The 14,727-nt window shown below is 42.0% G+C and overlaps 1 protein-coding gene across 1 annotated transcript in view; it reads right to left on the bottom strand.

Moving 5' to 3' along the window:
- FAM83B (family with sequence similarity 83 member B) overlaps positions 1-14,727 on the bottom strand; it is a 55,197-nt gene that overhangs the window by 27,067 nt on the left and 13,403 nt on the right. The gene's annotated exons all lie outside the window — the stretch shown is intronic.

Here is a 14,727-nt window from a genome sequence, read left to right as displayed (position 1 = left end):
AAAGGTAAAAACAGTGGTTGCCGCCGGAGCCAATCCCATCAGTAGGAACAGATTTAGCACATAGCCTTTCCTTGCCAATGATACGCAATGGCAATCGTTGTCCAGCAACATGGTGGGGAGCAGAGGTACCCCACACCTTTTTGGGGGGAATGCTACTCCATACTGTGAAACAGTCCTGTGGAGCTACTACCTACCAGGCTAGAACAGAGGTACTTCTCCTCTCCAAGGAGTGGAGTATGGGAGAAAGGAATGCTTCCTAGGGACCCAGACACAGAGCCAAGCACGCTACCACATTCAACGCATCTTGGTATTTAATATGCAAAGAAATGCAAGGAGGAGCAGTTGAATTGCCTGCCAGTTATCAGGGTAAGAAGTGGGTAGGTGGGCTAACCTTTCCTCTCCTGGAACATTACACAGGAAAATGTTTGGGTATTGTGATCATTTTATATTTAAGAAGTAAAAGTTTATTGTTCACCATATTAATGCATACTGCCCTTCTGGCAATGCACTCGAGGTGGTTTACAATTTTTATGTTGTGAACCACCCTGAGATCTTTGGGTGAAGGGCAGTCTATAAATTTAAGAAATATTAATCATGAATATTAAAACCCTTCATTGGTGCCAGTGAGAGACTTCTTCCAATGTAAATAGGATCTGCAAGGGAGCAATTTTCATAAGGACCACAGCAGCGACAAAGGGATTAAACTCGCCCCCTCCCAATCCAAATACTGTATACCCACTACCCAGCAGCTATTTGTATTTTTAAAATCATGTTAATTTTAAATACAAAGAAACATTTAACACTCTATTTAGTTTGGCCCTAATCTATATCACTGGATACGAATCTGATAGCAGCCAGATTTGCACCTTTGAAGGTGACCCGGAAACTACAATTAATCCAGAATGTGGCAGCTAGACTGGTGATTGGGAGCAGCCGCCGAGGCCACATAACACCGGTCTTGAAAGATCTACATTGGCTCCCAGTACGTTTCCGAGAACAATTCAAAGTGTTGGTGCTGACCTTTAAAGACCTAAATGGCCTCGGTCCAGTATACCTGAAGGAGCGTCTCCACCTCCATCGTTCTGCCCGGACACTGAGGTCCAGCACTGAGGGCCTTCTGGTGGTTCCCTCGCTACGAGAAGCCTAGTTACAGGGAACCAGGCAGAGGGCTTTCTCGGTAGTGGCACCCACCCTGTGGAACGCCCTCCCACCAGATGTCAAAGAGAAAAACAACTACCAGATTTTTAGAGGACATCTGAAGGCAGCCCTGTTTCAGGAAGGTTTTAATGTTTAATAAATTACTGTGTTTTATTTTTTCTGTTGGAAGCCGCCCAGAGTGGCTGGGGAAACCCAGCCAGATGGGTGGGGTATAAATAATATATTATTATTATTATTATTATTATTATTATTATTATTATTATTATTATTATTACTACTACTACTATGAAGTCTTGCCATGATGGTTTAGCTGCCTTAGCTCATGCAGCTAAACCAGGTCAATTTGCTGTCTATCATGGACAGACCAAGGGGAAAGAACAAAAACCAATACCACTTATTTGCAACAATAACAAGGGGGGGAAATTGCAAGGTACAAATTTGGATGTTTTGATGCTCACAGCTCCTTGGCAAGACATAATCTATACAAATTACCCGTCATCTCTGAAATGGAAACAAAGGGTCATTCCCCCCCCCCCCAAGGTGGTGCCATGAATATGCATGGTGGTTACTAAACTAGCAGATATTCAATGCCACCTCACCCCTGGCTGGCTTTAAGGAAAAGTACAGTGCATTTTTCAAAGTATTTTCAACAAAGACTAGCTACCAAGCTTAAGGAGAAGCTGCCAGAAAGCATTTCCCTTCCTAAATAAATATGTGTCCTCAGAGGGACTATATTGCCGGAGGGGAGAGGAAATTGAGTGGATAGGAGCATACGTGCTTAAAATGAAAAAAACATTTCTGGAAATAATTCACAAAGGTGACAGAAACTGGATTAGGAAAACACACACAGATGCTAAATTGCATTGGTTGGAAATCGGTTGTGATATTTGAAAAACAGCCAGGGCATGTACCGCCTGTAAATGGAGTTCAGGGGCTACCAGCCTGGACTTAATTATTGAAATTCAGTAACTCATGGTGTTTTATTCCCCACTGAACATAAATTACTCTTAACATGAAATCTCAGCATCTGATACTCATGGGTCACAGAGATGTAGTGTGGAACTGCTTGGATTGTAATTAAGTTTTTAACATAACAAAGCCAAAAAGAAATGCTCATGGAGTCCAAAGTAAGATCAAAGTCTTACATTTGTGGACAGTGTATCTAGGAAATAAATAGACTATTATGGTAACAGCATGAAGGAGAAGAAGAGTTTGGATTCGATATCCCGCTTTATCACTACCCAAAGGAGTCTCAAAGCAGCTAACATTCTCCTTTCCCTTCCTCCCCCACAACAAACACTCTGTGAGGTGAGTGAGGTTGAGAGACTTCAGAGAAGTGTGACTAGCCCAAGGTCACCCAGCAGCTGCATGTGCAGGAGCAGGGAAGCGAACCTGGTTCACCAGATTACGAGTCCACCACTCTTAACCACTACACCACACTGGCTCTGACAGGTAAGTACGAAAGAAAACGTAACTTTTTTTTAATCAACATTTTTACTACCTACTTGTATGTACAGTGGTACCTTGGTTTATGAACTTTAATCCGTTCCAGAAGTCCATTTTTAAACTGAAACCGTTCTTAAACCGAGGCGCACTTTCCCTAATGAGGCCTCCCAACGCCAGTGCCCTTCCACCATTCGGATTCTTAGACCGAGGTAAAGTTAGCAAACCGGGACACTACTTCCGGTTTTGCGGAGTTCATAAAATGAATCGTTCTTAAACCGAGGTACCACTGTATAGTCAGAGGGGGCCTTGTGTACAGGTCTCGTAATCTACTCAGCCAGAAGAATAGGTGGCTAACTGGAAGTCTAGCAGACCAGTCCTAAGTGACACTGCTTTCCACTGATTGTCATTAAAAAAATGAACTGATGCAACCTTTTAAAAAAAAGCATATCTAGGAATTAAAAATAATCAACAGCTGAACAAAACACAATTGGTCTAACAGTGATATTAGGCTTTAGGGGCAATCACAGCAACGTGGAGCCATCACTGATAATAGACTGAAAAGCTTAAATCTTGTATCTGGGCCCCTGTCAAGCAGCAACAATTAAACTTTTTCCATTTGTTAGTAGCTTAGCTTTGTGTTTAGGCAAGATTTAAGTGACTGGTCTAGTCGTGTGTAAGCTGAACACTTGCATACTCTTACAGTGATGCAAGCTGATCCAAAAACTAACAGAGGATGACTCCTTGGACAATAAGACTGCATAGGTTACCAATTGTTCAAATCTCACAGCATTCTTTCCTTGTATCATCAACACAATCACTAACAAACTCCTGGGAGTGCAGACGCATCATTCTCTACGGAATGATCATTTGAAACAGGCTCATTTGCTTTACAAATGTGTGTGTGTGATAACTATTTAATTTGAAGTCAATTTGTAAACATTTGGAAATCCTCAAAAATTATAATGGGGGGGGGGGACCTCACAATGAAGGAGAGTCCATTACCTCCCAAGGGAATCATTTTCACTGTTGGGGGGGCACTTAAAACAGTTTACTAATTTATTTTCAAATATGAAATAACCACTAGATGAAGACATGTGCCATATTGCTGAATTTGTTCAATTATGTTTACTACTGGTGCATAGAGTAAGTGCTAAATTAAATCCCAGAGTGCACGAGTGCATAATTTTTATACAGTATGTGCTGAACATTTTGAATTCTGAATATAACTTTAGCATACTCAGATGTCCTCAGTACTGAGGAGAAATTGCAATTTTATTTATTTTATTTTTTAAAAAATTAAAGAGCTAAGCACTCCAGTTTAATATAGGCTCACTTGAACCTAACCAAGAATATAACAACCATTTGGGGGGGGGGGCAGCAGGGGACAAAGAAGGGACAGTGGTGGACAGGTGGCGAAAAAGAGGGAATAGGGTGAGGAGCAGTAACGGGTTATTTTCTGATTAAGATGGTCCGAAACTGGAACGTTTTATGGAGCTGGTTGATACACCTGGGAGATCCGGAGTCCAGGGGAAGGGGGGGTAGAATTAGATACATGTAGTTAAAGGTTATTATGATAGAGGAAATAATATTTGAATGTATGGGGAAAAAATTGGGGTATAAATTGTGAGGCTAAAGGAAGAATTAGAGATGGATGGGAAAATAAATTTAGATTTAGATTAATTAATAAATTATAGGTTGAGGATAGTTGATGTTTTGTTTTGTTTTTCTGTGTGTAGATTTAGAATTGGTTGTGAAATAATGGAAAAATTGTGTTAGAACAATTTAAGATGATAAAGGAAAATTGCTTAATTTAGATTTAATGAATGGACCCAGTGTGGGGGGAATCGAGGAAGTCCACAATGTTAAGTTAATGTAATGAATTGATATGTTGTTGTTTTTTTGATTATGTTTTATGTTTGCTTTTTTGTTTTTGTTTTTGTGTTGAAATGTTTGAAAATTAATAAATATTATTGGGGGGGGGGGAGAAAATATAACAACCAGCTACTGTACTATCTACGATCCTTGTCTGTAGAGATTGTCTAATCTGTTCCCTATGTGTGATAGATGCACATGTTCAGCCCTGTGGATATACAAAGCACTGTACATGCGGGAGCAAGGCCTTTGGAAGTTCTGCATGCAGAGTAGCATGGACAGGAGGGCAAGAGAAGGATACAATGAGGTACAGTATTACCGTAGCATGGACACTTGCAGGATTTTTTCCTGGGGGGGCGGGGTAAATACTGCAAACATGCATCACTAGCATCAGAGAACTGGCCTACCATTGCTGGAAGAAGCGATGACTGAGCTGCAGTGAGGTCTGAGTAGACCTGGCCTCTGAGAAACTACGGTAGTATTCCAGGTCAGCCCCATCTCCCAGTCCTTTGTTGTTTTTCACTGGGTAGAACTGCTATTCATCTATCGATTGACCTACCTCCTGACAGTGTCCTTTCCCTGGTTCCCTTCATTCCCTCCAGTCCTTAATTAATTGCCCTGCTGCTAAAATAAACTTAACACCCACACTGCATTTCCTCAGCATACATACACACACACACACACCCCAAGATAAACAACACTGGACTATACTTCATTGTTGACATATACTATTTTAATTTCCCCGTCCACCCAGTTAAATACTCCACAGGGCTGATATAAGCTCCCTCAGCCACAACCCTATCCCTTGCAATATGAGATAATAATGATGGACTTTATCCGCATTGGTGCTTAGCAAAGCAATTTTTTTAATGTTTACAAACTTGGAGAAATAACTTCTGGGGGGAAATGTGAAAGAAGATTTGACTTGGAAAGGTAATGAACTCCCACTATTACTGCTACCTTTCAGTTTTGGGAGAGTCACGCACTTGCTCCTTGCTCACCAACACCACCAGCAGAATATGGACTCAGCTATGCAGCTGCAAATATAATGTTTTAAGAAGAAGAAGAGTTTGGATTTGATATCCTGCTTTATCACTACCCAAAGGAGTCTCAAAGCGGCTAACATTCTCCTTTCCCTTCCTCCCCCACAACAAACACTCTGTGAGGTGAGTGGGGCTGAGAGACTTCAAAGAAGTGTGACTAGCCCAAGGTCACCCAGCAGCTGCATGTGGAGGAGCGGAGACGCGAACCCGGTTCCCCAGATTACGAGTCTATCGCTCTTAACCACTACACCACACTGGTGTGTTTTAAGTGCACTATACAAATGTGGCGCTAGGTGGTGGTGGTGAGCTTATGGCAAATTCAATATATTTTCAAAACTTTTTAAAAAATCATTTTCACAGCAGTTTTTTTAATCGATGTGTCTAGATTTCACATGTGTGTTGTTTGTTTGCTGGGAGGTGGAGGGAGGTCCTCCAGACCAAATCTTCCTGCAGACTCTTTTCTCACACACATATTAGGGCATCAGTATATAAACTAGGCTAAGGTGTGCTCTCACAGTTTTGGGTCTACACTTAAGTGATATTCAAGAGAGTTTGCAAATAATCCTGTTGAGATGATGAAAAAAGCAATTTCTCAATCCAGTCTTCCACACCCATCTCCTGCAACACATTTCCTTCTACATACAAAACATTTCCTTTTAATATAGAGGCAGAGATTTACAATGCTTAAATTAAAACAGTATATTTAGTATGCACTAGACTTCAGAAAGTTGAATGCCAAGGCTCCAAAAGGCAAAAGGAGATAGTTTTCCCCCCAATAAACCAAGCAGGTTTTGTTTTAATGGCTTGTTATGCTGAAACTTAGATCTGGCTAATTAAATCCAGCTAAATTAAAGCAAGCATAAGTAGCTGTGTTTTTGCAAGGGCTTGCATCTCTTTCAAGTCATATCAACCTGACAGTACACAAGTTCTGTCATGACTCCAAAAGCGCGCACACACATATTTATTTTTACAGACAAGTTCAATGCAGGTCCAGCCTATTCGCAATCTTCACTAGCAATCAATGAGACTCTTAACTGATCAGAAAGAAAAATTGGCCTAGCCTACTTTTCTCTGAAGCTCGGTGTGTAGAAATGAACAGATGAAGGTTTTCACAGAATGGAGGTAAATGCTTTTACCATTTGCCAATTGCACTGTCACTGTTTAAAAAGGATAGCTAAAGGCCAGATAAAATGTTAGCAACCCATGCACAACTGCATTTGAAACAAGAAACAGTTTTTTCAGATACTGTTAAGCTGGCTGTCTAATTTAGGCTACAATCATAACACTTACCCTGGAGTTAAATCCTACTGAACCTAATGGAACTTGCTCTGCTAAAAAGCATTCATAGGATGAAGCAGACCTTGCCAACCTGATGACTAGGGCTGGGAGATATATCAATAGCATAGCATATCATTTTCATAATTGTTGACCTGGCAATGTATTGTGAATAATGGTGTGTGTTAGGGCTAGGTGATATATACAAAAATCACGATGTGGGGAAAACTGGGAAGCCAGCCAATGCCTCTATCCTTACTTCAGACATCGTGGCATATCGTGATGTTTAGCTGGTGATATGCAGTGATGTTGAAAAGCAGATATCGCTCAGCCCTACTGGTGACCTTCAGCTGCTTTGGAATACAACTCACATCAGTCCCAGCCAGCACAACAGGAGGGCAGAGGGTTGATTAAGGCTAGGATCATAAGACAGGTATGCCTGTTGTCTTTGTCCATGGAGTTTTCTTGGCAGGGATACTGGAGTGGCTTGCCAGTTCCTTCTCCAGGTGGATCACGTTTAGTCAAAACTTTCCACTATGACCTGTCCATCTTGGGTGGCCCTGCATGGCATAGCTCATAGCTTCTCTGAGTTATTCAAGCCCCTTCGCCACGACAAGGCATTGATCCATGAATTATGGTGCTGGAGGAGACTCTTGAGCAGGCATCCCCAAACTTCAGCCCTCCAGATGTTTTGGACTACAATTCCCATCTTCCCCGACCACTGGTCCTGTTAGTTTGGGATCATGGGAGTTGTAGGCCAAAACATCTGGAGGGCCACAGTTTGGGGGTGCCTGCTCTTGAGAGTCCCATGGACTGCAAGAAGATCAAACCTCTCCATTCTGAAGGAAATCAGCCCTGAGTGCTCACTGGAAGGACAGATCGTGAAGCTGAGGCTCCAATACTTTGGCCACCTCATGAGAAGAGAAGACTCCCTGGAAAAGACCCTGATGTTGGGAAAGATGGAGGGCACTAGGAGAAGGGGACGACAGAGGACAAGATGGTTGGACAGTGTTCTCAAAGCTACGAACATGAGTTTGACCAAACTGCGGGAGGCAGTGCAAGACAGGAGTGCTATGGTCCATGGGGTCATGAAGAGTCGGACACGACTAAACAACTAAACAACAACAACATAAGACAGGTTAGGCATGGCAGAACCTAGAGCTTTTCCCATCTGAAGAGGGGAAAACACTGGAGAAAGTAGTTGGGTATCTTTAGGATTCATGGGCTGTATCGCAAGGAGAATAAAAAAGCTGCTTCTAGCAAAGTAGGGTATGTGAGTGGAGATGTGAAGGCTGGAGATAGTTTTCATTGAGATAGTTTTTCGTGAGTGCCCGGAGAACCAGGCCTACTTTTAATCAAGTTATGGTGAAATGTTTTCACGCAGTTTTCCACTCCTAAGGAGCAGAGGGGATATTTAAGTGCATAAGAGGAACCCTACTGGATCAAGCCAATATCTCTCTAGTCCAGCATCCTTCTTTCCCACAGTGGCCAACCAGATGCCCCTTAGAAGTCCACAAGACAGATACAAAAATAATAGCCCTTTCTCAGTGTGGTTTCTCAGCTACTAGCATTCAGAAGCATACTGAATATGCATGTTCCCTATACTCATAATGGCTGATGCCCACTGATAAGCCTATACTCCAAGGAGAGACCCAATAATCCTATAAGTGGCTGAGAAATATTTAACTATTTAATGTTGGATGTCTCTTTGAAGGCTTGTAGGCAAGATGTACATGTGTGTAGGTATGTTATGCCCGAGTGGAGGAGGTGCATCATTCCTGGCATGCTGTTATTGCTAAATGGTGCCAATTTTCATAACATGTGAGGTGGTCAGTTTGCAAAGCAAAATTCACTTCCATTGCAGAGCACAGAAGACTGCGAACTTCTGCTGCCCTTGCACCAATCACAATCTATCACTCAGAGGGGGAGAGAGGGCCAGGGATTCACACTGAAAATTGAAGTTGTCTGGAGGGGTCAAGAAACCTAAACTGATGTGCCTTTGCAAATACTACGTGGTCTGCCAGCCTCACATGTGGTAACCATGTAGCAGATATTAATAGAGACCTCAAGAAGAGAGGCTTTAGGGCAGGCACAGGTAGCAAATACAGCCGGCTTCACACTGGTCCTGAAGTAATCATGAGCAATTTTGCAACATTTGTTCTCAAAGAAATAGAGAAAGAGAAAACTCCAATTAAAAGACACAGTGACCTCATTCCAAAATCTGAATTACTACAGAAGGCATCAACAGCAGATGTCTGTACACTTTGTCATAATTACTCAAAGAGGGGGTGGGATTAACGTTCCGAAGCAAGTGTGTCCAGTATTGCACCCAGGGCCGGTGCATCCATTTAGGCGAACTAGGCAGTGGCCTAGAGCGCGTACATGGAGGGGGCGCAAAACCCCTGCGCCACTGCCGCCCTCCCACGGTGCACACTCGCGCTCCTCCCGCCTATGGAGGTCCTATGGAACACACACCAAAAGGAGAGCTCAGCGCCCTCCTGCCTATGGAGGGGACGTTGTGAGCTCCTCAGCAGCTGCAACAAGCGAGCAGTGGCGGTGGCAGCGCCCGTAGCTGAAGCCTTCAGCTATGGGCGCTGCTGCTGCTGCCGCCACTGAGGAGCTCACAGCATGCCCTCCATTGGCGGGAGGGTGCTGAGCTCTCCTTTTGGCTTGCGCTCCTCCCACCTATGGAGGGGACGCAGGGGTGTCAGCGGCGTTGTGCATGGGGCATAACACATGCGTCATGATGCATGTGCCGGGGGGCGCCAGAAGGTGATTTTGCCTAGGGCACAAAAAGTCCTAGCACCGGCCCTGATTGCACCCCAGAGCTGTGCACATACAAGGGACTTGTACAAATGTGGAGTCAAAATTAGAAAGATGACAATACTACTTCATCTCAGGAACTGAGTCAAGTCAAGTTAAGGGCTTATATTGACTTGCATTTTTGTTCTATCAGAACAATTTTCTGGCCACAGTCTCTCATTTATTGGGTATGATTATTATGTCCAGTGTAGCTTTTTAAACATCTTGACATAACATATTTATCATTAGTTGGAAGTTGCTTACAGTAATGCTTTTTTCCGATCTGAAAGCAGATTTTTATTAAGCTTTGTTGCAATAAAAATAAAGAGGGGAGGAAAACAGCCTCTAGTTTTTGTATTAAAAAGAAACATCAGTCCTCCTAAAACCACTGTATCACCCTACTAACTCTCTAATAGCACCCATCTATACCAGACTAAAAACTTAATAAATTACCATAAATAAATTATCATATGGGGAAAACCAACAGAACTCTCTCTTGCTTGGAATTGCCATGGACTCACAAAACAATGTTTGATACAGTGGGTGAAAATCTATTGGAGGCATTCAGAACTTGAGATTCCTACTCTTTAAGCAATAGTTTAAGCACACACCACATTTATTTAGTTGCCATTTTGGTGTTACATGTTTTCATTTAAGAGTAAAGAATTCCCCACTCAGAGCTTCCAGCATTTTGTTTAACTTCCATAGCTGCATCAATAGTAACAGTGGCCAAAGCCATCATAAATTCCTTAAATGATATTGGTCTTAAAAAAAGAAGAGAGATCCATCTTTTAAAAATTAAATAAAATCAGAACAGTTTTTGTGAGCTTGGAGTCACACAGTTCCTTTATATCAGCAGTTTGTGTTGTTCACTGTATGTCTTCATCATATTCCCCATTAGAATATTAATTGCCAAACAAACTGGATATAACAGCCCTGATAATGAACGCTGCCATGCTACCAATTGTCCACCCACTGTTTTCAGACTTCTCATTAGCTTCTATTTGATTATATGTTGGAAAGACGGCTCAGCCCAAAACTTCTCTTTTCACAGTGTGACATGTATCCATTTTCAAAGAATTAATAGATGCCACAATGCTTTTCAGCAAACATACCCACATTCTGAAGATAGGTTAGGTCCAGTTGTGAACGACTCTGACTGTTAGGTCCAGTTGTGAACGACTCTGGGGTTGTGGCGATCATCTCGCTTTACTGGCCAAGGAAGCCGGTCCCCGGAAGCTTCCGGGTCATGTGACCAGCATGACAAAGCCGCTTCTGGCAAACCAGAGCAGCACACAGAAATGCCATTTACCTTCCCGCTGTAGCGGTACCTATTCATCTACTTGCACTTTGATGTGCTTTCAAACTGCTAGGTTGGCAGGAGCTGGGACCGAGCAATGGGAGCTCACCCCGTGGCGGGGATTCGAACTGCCGACCTTCTGATTGGCAAGCCCTTGGCTCTGTGGTTTAGACCAGAGCGCCACCCGCATCCCTCCCACAATCCCTTAGATCTGTGCTATGATATAAACCAAAAAAAAAAACCTCTCCACCAGTCAGTACAATATTTTAGTAGCTGTCATCTTCATAGCAAAGGGGTGATGAAAATGTCTGCACTGGTATAAATTGTTATTTTCCCAGATCAGCAATTAAAAGTTTAAGGAAAGGTTTACCTTGAGGCAGACAGTTCTGGCCTTTTCAGAATGGTCTCTGGTATAACTGTGCTCATTGGTTTTCAATTTATTTTTTACATTGCTTCAAGGTCAGTTTTTCAACTTATTATTTGTTATTGCGTGTCCTTTTCCAACCATGAAAAAACAAACATATGCGATTTGTTTCAAGTTAGGAAGTTTAAAATTATAAACTTGCTTTTTTATACAAAGTACCCCGAGGAGACTGCTTTATATTAACCCCCCTTTTTTCCTTGATAGATGCCATCTCTTTTGGTCAACCATTATATGAAGAAAAGTAACCAATTTAAACTCATAGCTTCACCAAAGGGCATGGGTGGGTTCAACCCTTTCTTGAATACCTTAGTTTTTTTTCTTCAAAAAAATGCTATTTATGCATATGCACAATAGGAACAAGGCTTGGAGGAAAACTGGGGGAAGAAAATGCTACACAATGGGGGAACAGAAGATATGAAGAGGGAAGAAAGGGTATTAAAATAAGCCTTTAGGTTGCTGAAGAGCGAAGAACTAAAAGCCTGCTAAGAGCAGACCTGCATGCTGTTGCTGCTGTGTCAGCTGAAAGAAAACAGAGCAGGATGGTGCTTGCCCTGCTCCTTTAGGCATGTGGGTGAAGACACAAATTCCCCTTAAGGAAATGAGTTCTTTACACAAAATTCAATGGCCTTAGCTTCAGAAAGTTCCAAACATGCCTCTGTGCTGGCACAACGCCTATGTTTATAGAAACTGCTATCTGCATTTCAAAAATAAAAATTTCTAGGGCAGTCTATTGGCCAATAGCAGCTTCTGAGGGGCAATTTTGCTTGAATCCCTGGCAGGGTGAGAGTTAAAATTCCCTCCCCATTATCTTGAGGCAACTCAGCCTTCCCTGCAACAGCTTTTTACAAAACATATAGTTGCATGAATGTAATGAATGCTACATGTATCTAATTCAGCCCAAGTTACAGTTTCTTAAATTATTGCAAAAAGCATAAATGTGGAATGTAGAACAGTCATTGGAAGGGGCTGTTTTTATTCCAATTCTCATTTAAGGTGACACATGTGCTCTTCTGAGCTGGGTTACCAAAAAAAAAAAAAAAAGACTTCGCTGTTTTAGTTCACCAATAACAATTCATTCATTTGAAGTTCTTCAAAGGGAAGTTTTCTTTACACAGATTATAAACTGCACTGGCACAGAACCCAAAAGAAACTAAATCAGAGCAACTGATAATTTCATGGGGAGGTTCTATAATACAAGACTCAAATAAACCTCTTTCTTCACTTTCAAGTCTGAGCATTAACCCAGTTGGTCAATCCATCCACACACAACATTGACAATGGTCTTAAAGCTGTAACTTAAAGACAATGTTTTTCACTTTGTGTTGTAGTGACTGAAGTATACTGTAGTAGCCAAACAACCTTTGTTCTGTCTCATCTGTAGTCACTTGTCTGCTAGTAATGATGTCATCTGTAGTCACTTGTCTGCTAGTAATGATGTCATTAAATAAATTGTCCTCTTAAATCCTACAGAAGCAGCTTAAGAAAATAATGACTCAATCCTGAGTTCCATCTGAGTTAAAAAAATGTTGCTAGTTCCATTTATTTCACAGGAAAGATCTAGCCCGGCGGTTCCCAAATTGGGTGGTGATACCTTCTCAGAGGCACTGGGATTACTTGGTATTCCACTAAGAGGGAAGAGGGCAGGAGGGGGGGGTATTGGGTTGTTAATGGCTATCAAACTTTGAAAAGCTGGTATCACTGGATCAAGGGAATCAATGTTGTTGAATTTATTAAGTTAAATAGTTTCAATTGGATTTTGAATAAATGTGGCAATTAATTGCTATTTTATATATATAGCATCTTAAAAAGCAGAGACATCACCTTGCCGACAAAGGTCCGTATAGTTAAAGCTATGGTTTTCCCAGTAGTGATGTATGGAAGTGAGAGCTGGACCATAAAGAAGGCTGATTGCCAAAGAATTGATGCTTTTGAATTATGGTGCTGGAGGAGACTCTTGAGAGTCCCATGGACTGCAAGAAGATCAAACCTATCCATTCTGAAGGAAATCAGCCCTGAGTGCTCACTGGAAGGACAGACCCTGAAGCTGAGGCTCCAACACTTTGGCCACCTCATGAGAAGACTCCCTGGAAAAGACCCTGATGCTGGGAAAGATTGAGGGCACAAGGAAAAGGGGACGACAGAGGACAAGATGGTTGGACAGTGTTCTCGAAGCTACCAACATGAGTTTGACCAAACTGCTCTGATCTAACCCATGGTTTGCATCTCAAAGTATCCGGCACGAGTAGAAAATCACTTCTTCACCTCTCCCAAAACAAATAAAAGTTCCCTAGAAGGCACAGGAATGCTATGTAGGCTCAAAGCAACACAGAAGGAATGAATATGCCCTTAAATATTAAAGCACCAGGAGGGAAAAGGGAGGTAGCAACAAAAATGCAAGAAGATGACATACGGGGGGGGGGCACAAATAAATTTTGCACACATCTGTCAATACTTTGGGTGCTTATGGTGGGAAGGAGCTATAAATGAGTATGAGTTAGTAATACCTTTGAGAGAGACATTACACTTTTAGCTAGCTATATTCTGGTATTTCAAGTTTATGTTGCAAAGCCAAACCTGGACAGCCATTGCCAATAATGCATCTGTGTTGCCCGCAAGGTTATCTGCTATTAATACTACTGCAGACCGGATATAACTACACAAACATTCGTTTCCTCCGAAATTAGTTCACACAGAATTTAAACATACAGTACCACAATCAAGGAACAAAAATGTAGAGTGATTACATGAGCCGTATTGCTTTCCTGCTTCTCCCTACTTGTACAACTGGTTGTTCTCATCTTCCAAACTTCTACAACCCATGCAAAGGAAATCACAATTAAATCCCATTGATTTTGCTACAGAAGTGGTAAACTTCCTTCACTGAAATGAAGGCTGTATTAAAAATGTGTTTAGTAGTTTGAGAAAATAAAGAAACTGGGGCCAAATGCCAAGCTATACTGGAGATCCATTTTTGGAGCTCCGCAACTAATTTTCTCTTTGTAAAGGCATTCATGGGCCCCTCACTTTAGACTGGGGGCACAGTACATGGAACAGTCTAACCAGTCTTCTGCTATGTTATCTTGATAGTCTGCAACCACATTCAGCTGCAGTTAGTCACAGCTTACCTATGGAGGGGGAAACTTGTGGGCTTAAACATCTCTCTCTCTCTCTCACTCTCTCACACACACACACACCGATCTATATCAGCAGCTGCTTTTTCAAAAAGAAAATCGTTTTGAAAGTTCTAACACCAGAGTTGGTGGTCTTGCCCCAGAGTTTCTTTTTCTGCTTGCTTCTCCGTTTCTTGGTTATATTTACTACTACATTCCTAATTTATTTTACTTCAACCATTTGTACGCTGCTTAATCATCGTCATCGCAAAGCAATTTACAGGAGGTCCAGTACAA

This window comes from Zootoca vivipara, chromosome 3 (genome assembly GCF_963506605.1).
Source record: "Zootoca vivipara chromosome 3, rZooViv1.1, whole genome shotgun sequence".
NCBI lineage: Eukaryota > Metazoa > Chordata > Lepidosauria > Squamata > Lacertidae > Zootoca > Zootoca vivipara.
Note: the sequence above shows the minus strand (reverse complement) of the source record. Positions and strands in the feature narration are given on the sequence as shown.